This window comes from Mustela nivalis (genome assembly GCF_964662115.1).
Source record: "Mustela nivalis genome assembly, contig: HAP1_SCAFFOLD_934, whole genome shotgun sequence".
NCBI classification, from domain to species: domain Eukaryota; kingdom Metazoa; phylum Chordata; class Mammalia; order Carnivora; family Mustelidae; genus Mustela; species Mustela nivalis.
In genome coordinates, this window is record NW_028135730.1 from 89,646 (window position 1) to 104,123 (window position 14,478).

Sequence of the window (14,478 nt, forward strand, 5' to 3'; positions counted from 1 at the left end):
TCTGTTCTTTCTTTCTTTTTTTTTTTTTTTTTTGTCAGAGAGAGTGAGCACAGGCAGAGGCAGAAAAAGAAGCAGGCCTCCTGCTGAGCAAGGAGCCAGATGTGGGACTCAATCCCAGGACTCTGGGATCAGGACCCGAGTGGAAGGCAGCCTCTTAACCAACTGAGCCAACCAGGTGTCCCCATGAATAAATTTAAAACTGGATCCCTGAAGTTGTTAGGTAAAGAACCAGGTATACTTACATCCCAATGGAATAGCAAATTGCTAAGAGGGACTAAAGACAGGTATTTTGTGTGATATCACAGAGAACTATGGAAGAACGCATTCATCTAGCCCTCAGGAAGGTTACAGAAGACTACGCAACACCACCTTTAAACAGATGGGGAGCTGGGTACACAGAGACAGAACAAGTAGCCAGGAGGAGACGATGAAAGACTTCAAACTACACAAGGGAGGCAAGAGTGTCAACAAAGAAAAAATGACATAGATTATAGCATAGAAAGAAAAAACAAGTACATATGAATGGCAAAAAACATGAGCCTCATTAACATTTATAACTAAGACATAAGACTGGCAAGTCACCAGAATTTTTAATAGTTAAAAAGCTTAATATAATTTTTATTTAATGGATGACAGATTTTTAAAAACATATTTTTCTACCTTGCTTGCATGATATAGCAATTTAGCCAGCAAGTACTCTTAGGAAACAAACTAGTTAAGAGTATCAGCTCTCCCACTTATTGACAACCTCTTCCATTTATTAACAACCTCTCTGCCCATATTCTTCTTTATATAACAAAGATAAGATGGCCTAACTCATAGAGCTTTCAGGAAAACTAAATTGCTTAAAATACTGCCTCATAAATAATCAGAACTCAATACAAACTAGTGACTACTAGTATCATAGCAACTTAAAAGTACTCAAGCTAGGGCTCCTGGGTGTCAGTTGGTCAAGCGACTGCCTTCGGCTCAGGTCATGATCCTGAAACCCAAGACTGAGTCCTGCAATTCACTCCCTGCTCAGCAAGGGGTCAGCTTCTCCCTTTGACCCTCCCCCCTCTCATGCTCTCTTTCTCTCTCTCTCTCAAATAAATAAAATCTTTTTTTTAAAAAGCACACATGCTATACAGTTTTCTTACAGTACATCTGTATCAAGTCTTATAACCTATAAGACTTAAATAAAACAAAACAAAACCCTACAATAAAATTATTTTAAGTTAGTTTACCTGAGCAGTTTCTGTTTTCAACTTGTCAATACTGAGGGTGTTCCTCTGTAATCCACTGGCAGCCAGTGACAGAGTTTTAATATCCTCTTGTACTTTAAGCATGGCTTTTGAAGACATTCTACTAATTTCTTCTTGTACCTTTTTCTGTTCCTTCACAAATTTCTTAAAAAGATATATAAAACTGAATTCCAAAAAAATACACCTTTGGTTTCCTATAGGAAAAAAGTATATTTACTATAGGCTGGTCAGAGTCCTAGTGTTTTTTAAAAAGGAAATATTAAAAATTCATCCACAGTTCACATGCTTTTTTCAGATTGACAATAAAAGAATTTTAATTCCCATTATTCTGCTTTGTTTATAAAAATATTAAAATTTTTACCAACACCCAAGTTAAAATGTTTAAGAGGAAGAAGAGATGTTCCCCTTAAAGTAGATTCTAACATTCTTCAACATGATATATCTAATTACATATGACACACTTACTGGAGGTTTTCAACATCCTGGCAGATGACAGGAGGGAGATTTTCAGACTTCAGTGCTTTACTATCCCTGAGAAAAATGACACAGATAGATTAAAGCCATTGAGGTTCTAAAAAGCTGACAGCTGAGTTCCACTACATAAGTGTTAAAGGGGAGGAGGTAAAACAAATATTCCCCATTTAGAGCTCTTATGGTTGATTTCAAATCTCTTTATAAAAAAAATGTTGTTTCCTGACCTTTAAAATAGCTTTAACAATTCATCTGACAGGGAGTTCTCTTCTAAAAGGACTGGCACCTATCATAAGTACACATAAATGCATCTGACCAAATGTTTAAGAAAAAAAATTAGAAAATACAAGAGATTAAATATTGAACTAAGTTCCCCTGGCTCAAAAACTCTATGACTGACCTTTTATTTCGTTCAAAAATATTAAAGCATTCATTAAAGAAAGTCTACAAACTTCTCATAATAGAGATTCTCATTATATTTTAGTTGATTTTTAGAATTTCAATTTATTCTTCAACAAAATAAAACCTATGGATAGACTAAGGGAATCATAAATATTTAATGAGAAAAGGAAGAGGTGAAATGTGGCAGGCTGTAATGGAATTATGAGTTAAAATTCAGTCACAGATCTGCTACTACTTCCTTGATAGAACCTGAAGCAAACCTCAGTCTCCTACAGCTTTCTCATTTATGCAATAGGGCTAAAGTATACAGAAGATATTTTGGAGGCATGAACTTGATCATTTATTTACAAATGTTTTATCTAATGTAATACAAATTAGGTGAGAAAATGTAAGTGCTAGTAAAAATAGTGATCTTCAAACCTATCTGATGTATATTATAGATAGAGGCTTTTCTCCCTCTTCATCATCAGAAAATAAATGGGACTGGTATAGTAGTTTATATAGAAAAGGTATATATACCTAAAACTGATCATAAAGTATTCCAGAAAGCATTGGATATAAACTTTCCTAATGACTAAAAATTAAAGATCTGACCTTCCAAAATCTTTCCAGAGCATATGTTTATTATTTTACTTTAGACAAAAACTGATTCAAAGAATTTTTCTTCTAAATGTCTATATAGTTTCTTTTACTTCCGATGAGACCACCTGCCTATAAATTAACAAATAAAATTCTTCAAATAAAATACTTTAAAAGTTAAATTGTAAACCTACTCTGGTCTTGTTCCTGTTTTATCACCTAGAAAATTCAAGAAGCTTTATGTAAAAACAGGTCATTTAACAATGTATTCCAAATTCAAGTTTTAATTTAACACAAACTTAGGTATAAATAGAAACTTCTAAGCATTTTTCGGACAGCCTTATAGACATCATATGAGGTCACTTGTCACAAACTCCAAACAACATACTATGGGGACATGTTTGTATACACATAAACAGATAATTACGTAGCTGATTTGTATCTATTTCTTTCAAGGGCGAGATTCTTCCTCTTTCAACTATCTTCTAAGAAAAATATTCTTGCTTAGCACAGTTGACCTCCTGCAAGTTCTACTGGATGCTTTCTTAGATTCTATCAGTTTAGAATACTAAAATATGTCAGACTACGCGGATGTCTCTAAATATTTTACAGAAGCAGCAATTTTTTAAGATGATGTTTTTAATGTGTGCAGATAGATCAACAGCTTTCTTATGAACACTTATTTAGTGGTTATCATTATTAGTGTATGTCTAAAAGTAGAAAAGTAAAAATGCTCCGTCAGCAAACTGCAGTGACTCACTTTCTGCTTTTCCAGAATTTACTTCACACTGCAAAATAAGACCTGCTTAATGAAGGAAATACAGGAACACACAAAACTTCATCCCATCAGAGAACCTTAATGGTTCCTCTTTCAACCTCTTTTGGCACTTACACACACATTTTTAAACATGATCGGGATGACCATAAGTTATGTGCACATATTTTCTCAGGATGTTGAAATTAAGTCTTTTTCATGTCAACATGATTTTAAATGACCACAGAATACTGATGACATAGCTGTATCAGAAACTTTTTGCCCAACCCTCTTCTTAACATATACACCTTTACTATATAAACAATGCAGCTACAGTCAATGCCTTTATCTCCAAATACTTGTGCATGACTTTATTTGTATTCCACAAAAAGAGGAATTTATAGGTCAAAGATTACATCAAGGAAAACCTACGTATTATCAACTGATCCTTTAAAACAACTGTTCCAATTTAACTTCCCACCTACTACGAATAAGTAATTTTTCCGTCACACCCTCAACAACAATGGACATTTTCCTGAAACAATCACTGCCAGTACATAGGTGAGAAATGCCACTTCATTATCATCTAAATTCATATTTCTGACAGTACTAAGTGAAACATTTCAAATATTAATTAGACAAGCCTATTTCTCCTTGAGTGAATGGTCTATTCAGGCTATTTGAGGTATATCTGAGGTATGTTTCTCACTGACTTCTCAGAGCTATTTCAACATTAAGCATATTAATTATCTCATACATACACTTTATGTGTCTATTTCTAAAATGAGACCTTCATTTCAAGATACATCTCAATTTCGGATGTTAAAATGTGAAGAAAAAAAGCGTCGAAACAGCAAGTATTTTACTTCCAACCTGTCCTTTACCTTTTGCCTTTGTCCATAGGGTTTCTTTTGTTTACCTTTTTAATCTAACTACAATTTATTTTTCCTTACTTTGTATGTTGATATTTCTCTTTCATAGTTTAACAATTCTGAAATTGATATCCATGTTCTACAGATGCAAGCCTTTGACTGGACGAGACACAGTAAGATAAAGGAGGGATTTAATTTTTATCCCACAGACTTCAACTTTTTTATTCATTAGCATCCTATTTTGCTCTCTCTTTGATATTCCATTTTTATTATATTTACAGAAGTCTCTATACACACAAACCTGCGTATAGGAAACTTAGGCCTGTTTTTGGCCTACCGTGGGCCCTGACTAGTCCATCTAGCTTGGCATCTGTAATACCTGTGGACTGCTGTCAAAGCTCACTGTCAGCACTCCACCTCTGTTCCTGCCCTCCTGCACATTATCTTCCACATGGCTGCCAGAATGCTCTTCTTCAAACACGTATCTCATGTCATATTATTCACATCAAAACCCTAGTGGGTCTCAACTGTCCTCCGTCTAATTACAAAACTCTTTAAGATGACATACACGGCCCTTCCCTTTATGACATCTGGAATCTGATCTTCCCATACTGCAGCTCGCCGGTTTTCCAGCAGTTCTTCAAAAGAGTAAAGAGCATCCTTGTCTCTAGATCTTACTCCATGCTGCCCCCACTTATAGACCACTGCTTCCTACCCCTCTTCATCTATCAAACCCAATACAGCAGGTCCAGGCTAACTGATGCAGCAGCTAGGGAAACAGAGAAATCCTTTAGATTAATAAAGAACCCCTGGACACGTATAGCAGGTTAAAGGAACTGGATGTGGTATATCAGGTCATGTGCACTTACTCTACATACCCCTTTGTTTCAACTCTGAGGCACAACACAAGAAGAAGACAATGGGGGAAGGTGGAGTGGCGCGGGGGTGGGGGGAAGGGCGTGAAGAGAGATTAACTCCTTATATTTCTCTTACTCCTTTGCCTCAATCAAGTCTTTCATGTGGAGCCTAAAAGCAATTACAATAAAGAGAGAACCAGTTTCATAATTAAAATCAAAGTAGTTCAAGGGTACCAGACTGCTTCAGCTGATTAATAAAAAAAGCTGCTAAAACATCTACAATAATTTCTTCTAATTTTGATGCGGCTAACAAAGAAAACTAAGTAAAACCAAGAGACAAACCCCTATGTTTAAAAATCAATTTTCGGGGCACCTAAATGGCTCAGTTGTTAAGCATCAGCCTTCAGCTCAGGTCATGATCCAGGGTCCTGGGATCAAGCCCCACATCAGTCTCCTGGCTCAGCAGGAAGCCTGCTTCTCCCTCTCCCACTCCCCACTTGTATTCCCTCTCTAGCTGTCTCTTCTTCTCTGTCAAATAAAATTTTAAAAAAAAGTAAAATAAAATAAAAATCAATTTTCATTCAAAGTTATCCTAAATTTTCTAAGTTTAAAAGGATTTTAGGATAGCCAGCTTTTAAAACAGTACTTCACCCTAGAATCGTCTACATCCAAATAAAAAATTCTTGCACAGATATATGGACACCTTCAACTGTTAATCATTCTAAGTTTTTCAGAGGATTCAATGCAATACGAGATACATGCTTTCATCAGAGGCAGAAGACACAATGCAAGACAAAACAAAAAATCATGCACAGGGAATCAACAAAACTAAAACATATTTCGAAATGAATCTGGATTGGTAATTTTTTAAAAAGAATATTCAGCATTGCAAGAGCACAGTGAGAACGGCATTTTCATACTGGCTGGTGGGTAATTGGTAAACTCTATCTAGAAAGTAATTTTACAATATTTACCAAGAGTCTCCAAAAATCTCCCTCTCTTTAAGCCAGTGATTCAGTTTCTAGGTATTTGTCTTTAAAAAATAATCAAAAATATGAATGAAAATTTATAAGAAAAACAAACACATAGAGAGCATTCATTATGTGCCTGGCTCTACTGAAGTCTTATAAACTGTAATCCTTGGGCCAACAATGTCAAGTAGTTACTGTTCTTTTCCCCCACTTTACAGATAAAGAAACTAAAGCACAGAGGGATAAATAACTTGAACAAGGTCACAGAGCTTATCAACAGTGGAGGGGTCTGAAGCCAGATTTCAGCTCAAGTCTAACCCCTTAAGCTACAATACCACATTGCCTCTCCCCATAAAGATGCTCAATATGTTGATACTTCCTAGAATATACGAACTGAATACAAACACTAATAATGGAAGGACGACTGATTAATGATGCATTGATTCATAAAGCTGATTTAAGCAGCAATAAAACACTCCTAAAGAATTACTGAACTGACAAATATCGGTGATATAACACATGAGAAAGAACAGGTTACAAAGCAATCCAGTTGACCTTTGAACAATGCAGGGATTAAGGGTCCTAAACACCCAGGCAGTTGAAAATCTACACATAATTTGACTCCCCAAAATATTTACTAATAGCTTCCTGCTGACCAGAATGTTTTCTAACAATATAAAGTCTATTCACACACACTTTGTATGTGATATGTACTACATACTGCATTCTTACAATAAAGTAAGATAGAGAAAAGAAAATATTAAGAAAATCGTAAGGAAAACACATTTACAGGACTCCACTTTTACTGGAAAAAATTCACATATAAGTGGACCTAACCAGTTTAAAGCATGTTGTTCAAGTATCAACTTATATACCATACATGTGTTCATGATCCCAACTTAAGAACATATATTCATACACACACTGATAGCTACATAACTGTATGCATAAACAAAACTCAATCTTCTATGAAAATAAAATCTTAAACACATAATACACAAAAAATTTGTGAGATATAAAGTAAAAACTTTACTACTGAACATGTAACTAAAAATCTTACTGACATAGAAATTTAACTTACTGTTAGAACAGAACATTACTTACTCTTTTTATCTGATGAGGTACGAAAATCTATACCACCAAGACCTTCATTGCCTGCAGTTGAAGTAGCTGCTGTGGTTCCCAAAGTCAAGCCTAAAGCATTCTGTCCAAGTCCTACAAACAAACCAAATATAATTTACAAAGTCTTTACAATGATTTTCCCTCAATGGACAAAATTCTCAAATGCTTTCAAGCTGGATCCCATTTTTCTTCAAAATTGCTTTAAGCAAATAACATGGAATAAGTCTAAAGCTGGGATTTAATGGTGTATGTAGTCTGGATAATATAATTTTAACTTCTTTACGTTTTAGGTAATTTTTTAAAGTGTAGACACACCATGTCACATTAGTGTACAACAGTGACTTGAAAACTCTATACATGCTATGTTCGCCACAAGTGTCACTACCCTATCTGTCACCATACAACCTAATTACAATACCACGGATTATATCCATCCCTGTGACTGATTCCATAACTGGAAGGTTGTACCAACTCCCCGTCAGCCATTTTGCCTGTCCTCCCTACCCTTTCGGACAACCATCAGTTCTCTGTATTTATGGGTCTATTAATTTTTCTTTACTAAAAAGGTCAGAGTTTATCTGTTAATTCAAAAAATGTGAACATACTACTTGTTTTTCTTAAATCCTTCTGAAAAAGCAGTTTTAGTTTGTATATTTCCAGGTGAATACTTCTTATCCTCTAGTCATGCTTTGTAATTGGATACTTTTTAAATTATCAAGTATTGGATGTGTTAATTAACTTGATGGGCATTTACAATGTGCATGTATATATGAAATCACTATGCTCTACACTTTAAATATCTTACACTTTTACTTCTCAATTATACATCAGGAAAGCTGGTAACAGATAAATAAATTAATAATAATAATAATAATAATAAAATAATCTGGTAACGATTTATAAGATTTCAGCAAATCAAGGTAAATTATAATGTTATAGCAAGAAAGGATGCTGACTGCCCCATATATACTAAATTAAATTAACGTCCAAATTGGTAAACTTGATTTATTTTCACTAAGGTGAAACACTGCATTATATACTCTCATGTAAAAACTAAATTAATTCTTTATATTTAAAGATGTATATCTTCATTGTGTCAAGTATACCAAAAAAGAAGTTATTTTGAAAAGAGATCTTGGGATGCCTGCGTGGCTCAATTAGTTAAGCGGCTGCCTTCAGCTCAGATCATGATCCCAGGGTCCTGGGATCAAGTTCTGCAATGGGCTCCTTGCTCGGTGAGGAGCCTGCCTCTCCCTCTGCCTCCTGCTCCCCCTGCTTATTCTCGCTCTCTCTGATGAATTAATAAAATCTTTCTTTAAAAAATCGCATTTCTTTAAATTTGTTTCTCTTCTTTTTTGAAGATTTATTTATTTTTGAGAAAGAGCTTGGGGGAGAGGGGTGCAGTATGCAACAGGAGGATAGGGAAATAGAGAGAGAATCTCAAGCAGACTCCCCAAGGAGCTTAAAGCCCAAAGAAGGTCTCATTCTGCAAGCATGAGATCATGACCCGAGTGGAAATCAAGAGTTAGACCCTTAACCAGCTGAGCCATCCAAGAAGCCCTAAATGGGTGTTTTCCTTTACACTAGAATAGATCATAACCAATGTTGGGCCTACCACTGGCCCTTAAGTGCACACCACTATATATTTTTTCATCTTAATATTTACCATTTTTTAGGTCTGACAATCCCTATCAAGGGAAGAAATATAAACCAGAACTTTAAAAAGAATATCCCATAGCTACTCCCTGAAATGTGACAATCCTCCTTACCTGTATTTGTTCCTCCCAGAGTGAACCCAGTGGTAGGTTTCGATCCAAAGAGCCCGGTTCCAAAACCACCTGAAGGAGCAGATGTCGTGGCAGGAGTTGCAGTGCTTCCAAGAGTTTCAAAATTGAGCCCCACTGAAGGGTTGCTTATTTATAAAGAACACAAAATAAAGTCTACTGGAGCCAGTATTTCCTAAAGAAAAATAAAAATTAACTCTTCAAGGTTAAACACCTTCTTTCTTTTCACATATTCAATATAATGCCATAGAATACAAAAAGAACTATCAATTTATTTTTAACCAACCCAATTCAAATATTCTCCTGTTCTCTTTAAAAATAAGTCACATACAAAAGATTTCAGATCCCAAGAAAATCATAAACAGTATCACATATTCTCCTTCTCTAAGTTTTATTGACAGTTAGCATATTTTAAAATGGCCACAGAGCAATCCTATGAATGTGGATCATTTTCCTCTTGAATGACTCATGTATAGTTCATCTTTCTAGATACATTTGTTCTTTCCCAACTACTAAATAAAGAAAAATAAAACATACTCAGAAAAGTTCTTTTAAGTGTTCTTTGCAACCTCTCTGTTGCTTTATCACCATATTCATGGATTTAGGCAGGGACGGGGGATACAGTTACTTTTCTTGTCACCAAAACAGCATCAAGAACTGGGGTAGGGGAGTGAAACATAACTGGCAAGAGTAAAATAGAAAGTAAAAATTACCCTCTATCCAGATTATGTGTTCATAAGGAGAAATACTCTTCAGAGTTTCTGAAAGCTCAAAAGAACAGCTGGTGATAGCAAGTGATGTGAACAAAGTTCACGACTTTCAACTGTTCTTATCAAAACTCAGGGGCTCATATTTGCTATCTATAGTGGGAGAACAAATTATTAAAATAATCAAAATGTCTCAACAACCTGACACTCCAAAAATTGTAGAGGAGAGTTAAAAGAGACTATAACACATAACATAATGGGAGCTCCCATTCATCCTATATAGGTATCTTTATTCTATCCTGCCTGCCCTTCCAAACAGACATAATCCCAAGAGAAGTCAAAGTCAGTTTTAAAAAGCTTATGTCTGGGACACTGCAACTTAAGGAGGTAGCGGTGTTATGGCTGGGTTCCAGGGCCAGCTCTCCAATGTCCTGGGACTTGTGTGACATAACTTAGGCTTCTTGATCCTCTGTTTCCTCATATGCAAAATGTTAATAACTTTGCCCACTTAACAGATTTTTTGCAAAAGATTTGAGAGATTATGCATGGTGAATTAACTTCACTTAATAAATGTTATTACTGTCATCATTAGGAACTTAATAAATTCTACTATACACATTTTATACAATGTATTACACCAGCCAATCACTGTGAGGGGAACAGAACTTGAAACCAGTCATCAACAGTGAGTAGGGGGTCAAAAAAAGGGTCCTGGGATCGAGTCCCACATCGGGCTCTCTGCTCAGCGGGGAGTCTGTTTCCTCATCTCTCTCTCTCTCTGCCTGCCTCTCTGCCTAATTGTGATCTCTCTCTGTCAAATAAATAAATAAAATCTTAAAAAAAAAAAAAAGGGAGCTGTCCCTGTGTCTTAGTTTATCATGGATTTTATTTTATTTTATTTATTTCATTTTTTAAAAGATTTTATTTATTTATTTGACAGACAGAGATCACAAGTAGGTAGAAAGGCAGGCAGAGATAGAGAAAGGGAAGCAGGCTCCCCACTGAGCAGAGAGCCCGAGCGGGGCTGGTTCCCAGGACCCTGGGATCATGAACTTAGCCAAAGGCAGAGGCTTAACCCACTGAGCCACCCAGGCACCCCTATCATTCATTTTAAAATGATCTCTAGGAACATGGGTATGTGAAGTACAGAAGGTTGGCAAAACAGGGTTGCAAGGTCTCACCAACAAAGCACAAAACGTTGAACACTTAATCAACTGAACTAAAAAGGTATTTTAATAAATGTTGCTGGCAAATTTTGAAGACCTCAAATTAAGGAAATGGTAATTATGCTCTCCTCCCTGCCAAATAATTCAGTGATCCCTTTTGGTTTTACTGCTATTCCACAAATTAGAAAGATGCACAATGAAATTATGTATTTTTATTTTTTCTGAAATTTTGTATTTTTAGACAAAATATTTAAAATTTCTTGACAACTTAAGATAACTGAAGACACAAGGCACTGTTTCATAATTAAATGTGAAAACATTACCGAAGAAATACTTCAAAGTGGTATCTTTTTACTCAAGAAAGCAAAAGCGAAATTTCTCTACAGGAGAGAAATTTATTTAAAAACTACCCCAAACAGGACCAAGTTTTGCCTCAACCCACTATTATCTGCCAATGGTTCATCAGAATGTGTTACTGTTGACTCCATCAGGTCAGGAATATTGTTTTAACTTCTCCAGCATGCCCTGATGTGGACTTAGAAAGTAACATTTAGGGAGCACTTACCAAGTGCCAGATATGATGTTAAGTACTTTATTCATCAGCATCTCTGCTCCAGATGTGGGAACTGAGGCTTGGAGAGTAACTTCCCTAAAATGATTTACCTAAAGAGACCAAATCGGGATGCCTGGGTGGCTCAGTGGGTTAAAGCCTCTGCCTTCGGCTCAGGTCATGATCCCAGGGTCCTGAGATAGAGTCCTGCATCGGGCTCTCTGCTCAGGAGGGAGACTGCTTCCTCCTCTCTCTCTGCTTGCCTCTCTGCCTACTGGTGATCTCTGTCTGTCAAATAAATAAATAAATAAAATCTTTTAAAAAAAGTATATTTTTGACACAGCAATTGCGATTCCATTGAACTAATCTAAGTAGGAGATGATAGGAATAGTTTTCGCCAAATCGGAGAAGGGTTACTGGTTGACAACCTGGAAGAAAGAACCAGTACCCTTATTTATTTCACCATCTGAAACAGAGTCCATTATATGGAACTGTGTTCAATAAATATCAGCTCCATGAATGACAAGAGCTTGCAACAGGAGGGTGGCACTGGAAGTGAAGCAAATGGAAACTAGGTAATTAAAATTAGCAGGCCTTGCTGATTAAGGGTGCAGAGAGAAAAGGAGGTATTAAGGGAAATTCCCAGACTTTTCCTTGACTGTGTAGTCTGTACCTCCCCAAATTTTCTTGGTAAATTATATATATATATATATTTAAAGATTTTATTTATTATTTGACAGAGAGCTCTCAAGTAGGCAGAGAAGCAGGGGGTATGCCCCTTGGTAAGCAGAGAGCCCCATGTGGAGCTCAACCCCAGGATCCTGGGATCATGACCTGAGCTGAAGGCAGAGGCTTAACCCACTGAGCCACCCAGGCGCCCCTGTACCTCCCCTTTTTAATATAAGGAAGATACTTTGGGCTTTTTACTCTACAATGACATCCCTCAAGCCTCAGGAGATAGATACCTTGTAACATTTTCTATGCACACTTCTTGATGTAATGAACTCCTCTTTTACCTTAAAAAGACGGGAGTTCTAAAAATTAAATCTCTCACCATGAAAATGACCTTTTACTATTAATGTCTCTTCCTAAACCTCTGCTGGCTGTATTTCGTCATCGCCTGAAGCGGTGCTTAAGCAGGTTGCACAAAAACGATAAATATGCTACCTACAGTTTTCAGTGTAACTAGAAGACAATGTGAGTCATTCCACCATAACACTCACGAATACTACTACGCACACTGTTCAAAATGACCACCAAGAAATGCTGCAACAGGTATTTAAAACAAAAAACTACAGTAACAAAGGACCATGAGGTACCAAGAGGTGAGCTCGTTTAGAATACCACGAAATCATTAAAGCAGTGGAATGTCCAAAGCCGTATATCCTGCAATGAATTCTGAATTATCAGGGATAAAACTCTAATTGTCCCCCTTAAAATTTTCCTATTGTCTTTTTCTGAAACCCCAGAATGACCCACAATGTCGTTCTCCGTTCTGTGCCTCAGACTGCCGCACTGCTAGGGCTCGGCGTGAAACCCCAGGCCCTTTCACCCAGCCAGACCCCACTCGACAGGGACACTGGGTGAACCATTGTGGATTCTGGGGACCTCACAACCCCTGTGACCACCCTCCCGACCAGGCCCCCAAACGGCAGGACTATGAGGCTGGCGCTGCGCAAGTCTGTCTTTCTTCTTCCCAGACCCACTAGAAAGGAACCCAGCGCGAAGGGAGAGGGACGGGCCCACCCACGGGAGTCTCACGGAGAGGACCAGGCCGGGAAGGCGCAGAAGCGCAGTTACCTAGATGCCCCGTCCCGAAGGAGAAACCGCCGCCTGCGCCGGTCCCGCCGGGGGCTACGGTGGTGGAGCCCAGCGTGCCGGTCCGAAGGAGAACCCCGTGGACATGGCTGCCGGGTCTCAGCGCCGAAAGGAAGCTGCAGGGGTTCTGGACGTTCGTGTCTCTTCAAAGCCAAGGAGGGCCAGGCAGCAACGCTCTTGCCCCGCCGCAACATGGCGGGAACTTCAAGCCCTAGAGGCTGAGAAGACAAGGCCGAGGTGGGTGGGGCAACCACCCGACAGCACGTTCCGGCTCCAGCCGCGCGCACGTAATCCACCGGGAGCGAGCCCGCATTGCGCACGTAACCCACCGGGAGCGAGCCCGCGGAGCAAGGCACCCTAGGATGGGAGGAGCTCGCTGCCGCAGGGCATAATAGAAAGGGGAAGGCTGAGGGGGGGGGGCGGCTGGGCGGGTTGGGCGGCGGGGCGGGCTGCGGGGGGGCGTGGCCTGGGGGGCGTGCATGGTGGGGGTGGGACTCCGGTCCTCTTAAAGGATAGGCGCTTGGCGTTAAACAGCAAAACCGTTCCCTTAGGTCTGTGTTTGCATACGTGTTGATGTAATCTGTACCTCATGGATGTTGAATATTATTGCTTATGTCTTTCCTTACTGGTAAAAGGATGCGTGGAATCCCAAGGTGGGGAGGGCCCTATTGAGCAGTCCAAGCCCTGTTAGAGGAAAGGAGGCGCGCTCAGTCCAAGGTTCCTAGGCTATGTATGTGTTCCACTGGATAAGAGGAAGATAAATTGTTCTTGAAAGGTTTTGTAACAAATTACACCCCAACAGCAACCATGGTCTGAGAATCCATGCTGTTATCTATCCTTGCCAAAACATGTTAGTGTCAACGTTTTTGAATTTTCCTGATTAAAAATAAAGTTAAATACTTTCATATATGCTTACTGAACTTTTGTCTGTCTTATTTTGTGAAGTCCTGCTTAAATGTTTTTCCCGTTTTTCTGTGGAGCCTCTGCCTTTTTCTAATTTATTTATAGAAGTTCTTTATATTTTCTTAATATGAATCCTTTGCATATTATTTGTATTAAAACTGCCTTGGGGCGCCTGGGTGGCTCAGTGGGTTAAACCGCTGCCTTCGGCTCAGGTCATGATCTCAGGGTCCTGGGATCGAGTCCCGCATCGGGCTCTCTGCTCAGCAGGGAGCCTGCTT

At 38.3% G+C, this 14,478-nt stretch overlaps 2 long non-coding RNA genes across 5 annotated transcripts; one reads left to right on the plus strand and one right to left on the minus strand.

The window, feature by feature from the left end:
* Positions 1-366: 366 nt before the first annotated feature.
* LOC309857602 lies at positions 367-13,399 on the minus strand. Of its 4 annotated transcripts, none has more exons than XR_014307803.1 (7): positions 13,280-13,399; positions 11,495-11,767; positions 9,042-9,231; positions 7,255-7,365; positions 2,891-2,915; positions 1,227-1,388; positions 367-442 (listed from the first exon to the last, which is right to left on the minus strand). It is a non-coding gene; the product is annotated as an uncharacterized lncRNA (long non-coding RNA). The 4 variants fall into 4 exon arrangements; XR_014307804.1 differs by lacking the exon at positions 2,891-2,915 and adding an exon at positions 6,154-6,212; XR_014307805.1 differs by lacking the exons at positions 367-442; positions 1,227-1,388; positions 2,891-2,915 and adding an exon at positions 1,706-1,775.
* On the plus strand, positions 9,618-13,393 carry LOC309857604. Its single transcript, XR_014307809.1, has 2 exons — positions 9,618-9,718; positions 13,284-13,393. It is a non-coding gene; the product is annotated as an uncharacterized lncRNA (long non-coding RNA).
* Positions 13,400-14,478: the final 1,079 nt, after the last annotated feature.